The following is a 2,447-nucleotide window of genomic DNA, read 5'->3' on the forward strand; positions in this document are numbered from 1 at the left end:
TTTGGACTCAGTGGCCTTATAGGCCCCTTCTAACTTCTTTATTCTCTGATTCTATGAAACTGTGCGAGCAATGCTAAATAATATCAGTATGTTTCATACACTGGAAAAATGAATGAATGGGGAAGGAGGAGCAGTAACTGACCTTTTCTCACCCATACAACTATTTCCTGATCACTTCTGTTGATGAAACTCAGTAAAATTGTATCTGGGCATAAAATCACTGAAGATGTCTTATTCTTATAGCTTGCAATGAAATAGCAAAGATTTTGCAAATACAAGATGTATGTCTGAACGCACCCTTGAATCAGACAGTTCCTCTTTCCAAAACATGATAAGGAAGATTAGGAAGCAAGAAATGTAGGCCAGAAAGCCAAACGAGAATTCAGCTCCTCATCTATTCCAGGTGATAGATGGGGAAACCAGTGAAAATGCCATCCTCTACTAAAGTCATACATTTCAGGGAGTCTTTCAGGTGACTTCCAAAACTGGAAAGGCAGGCTGAACTGCTCATTTTTCCAGGCAATCCATTAGTTAAGAAGTATGAGGGAAAAGAGTTTCCTCCTCCACACTGTTGTGTAGTAAAGGCACAATTAAAGGTGTTTGTTTTAACTTTTTCAGCCCCTAAATTAAATAGCTTGCCTCATTATCAAGCCTACAGACATTATAAGATCTTTAGGACAAGCCCTTATTCAGAAACTCAGTCTTTCCTTCAGTGGGCAGAGGTACTGTACATGCCTTCACCAATAATCTCATAAGGTAGATGGAACTGGCAGACAGACTGGCCATACCACTTGGGAATTTTAGCTCTAGCCCAAAAAGGCAACTTTAGCTCGCTGGGATATTATACAAAGTTATTTTACACTATAACACTCATTATTAGAAATGATAAAAACTAACAGAGGCAACCTGCAGACAGAAAGACAACTGGAAGGAAAACATTGTGGCTTATTAACCTTAATAAAAATAATAATAAATAAAAAACCACTGTGTTTGAAAAATATATATGTTGCCAGGAAAATGGAAAAGTTTGGGATGAAGATGTTTAAAGAGGCCATTGGTAGCTTGTTAGATACCATGTTTTCAGATAGCCTTCCCTGACATGGCAGCTCCCAGATGTGTTAATCTGAAAAGCAAGAAATAAGACTGAAAAATTTGTAGTTCAGGGCATCTGGAAATGATTGAGATGGTGAAGAATAAAAAAAAACTATTTTGTGGATCCAAACCTCAAATTGTCCCACCAGGGAGTGGCGAGAATAGCGTCATCAGTATTTTCTTCTAGAATGTTGTTCAAAACTAAGTAACGACATTTAACTTAACTGTTAAAACATTACAAATTCTGTCCAATATTACTGAGGCAAGCCAACTTTGGATTTCTGGATCTTCAGACTAAAATCTTAACTAAAGTGATTGTACAATTGTTCTAGCTGAACCTGAGTTAGATAATTCCAGTCTTGCAATAGCAGGAGGTATAGCAATTTTGCAGAATTTTCCTCCACACAGAGTACAACTCAGTGAAAATTTGTTGTTGTTGTTGTCACATGCCGTCAAATAATCTCTGACTTTTAGCAATCCTATGAATGAATGAGTTCCAATATGTTCTATCACTAGGAGCCTTGATCACATCCTGCAAATACACTGTTGTGGTTTCCTTCCTTGAGTCAATCCATCTAATACTTGGTTTTCCTCTTCCCCCCCCCCCCGCTGCCTTCACTCTTTCCTAGCATGAATGTCTTTTCCAACAAGCTGCATCTTTTTGTTGTACCAGCACTTTATCTTGTGTAACTCTATGCTTTTGATATCCCCACATCCTTGAAAGGAAGAAAGTTTGAGAGGGTTTCCTCACTATAACTGATACCCTTTTTGAAGGGAGGGGTTTTCTGCTAGCAACTCTTTATTAGGGAGCAGATCCCTTGGCTGACCTCTGGATCAGTCAACAGAAAGTAAGCAATGGGAAGGACTTACAGTACATCCTAGACCAGTGAAAGAGACTTGATGCCAATGCTGTGTAGTGCGGACACAGGCCTAAGATTTGTCTAATGATATAGGAGCTGGTAGGGCTCCTATATCACTTCTGATTGTCTTGGAAATCTATGTTATATTTTCTTTCAATGGAGAAAGGGGTAGAAATTATTCAAGCATGTACAGAATTTTATTTAAGTTTTTTAAATAATAAGGCTAGTTAATTTTAAAAAAATAAGTTAAGACTACAAAACACCTCGTATATATTAAACCAAGAGGAGTCATGGAGATGTTCAGTGCAGCAAAAAAAAGGCAAAAAGAATAAACAGTCAGAGGTTATGAAGATACAATCTAGTTTTTCGAAGACAAGTACAGCTGGATACAATGCCTATAAATTTGTGTAATATACGTGCTGGTTCAGTTGATTTCCCAATACCTGCTCTTCCCTCTGTTTCCAGCAGAGTGCAAAGAAAGAAAAGTCACTATTC

Source organism: Pogona vitticeps, chromosome 4 (assembly GCF_051106095.1).
Source record: "Pogona vitticeps strain Pit_001003342236 chromosome 4, PviZW2.1, whole genome shotgun sequence".
In the NCBI taxonomy this organism is placed as follows: Eukaryota; Metazoa; Chordata; class Lepidosauria; order Squamata; family Agamidae; genus Pogona; species Pogona vitticeps.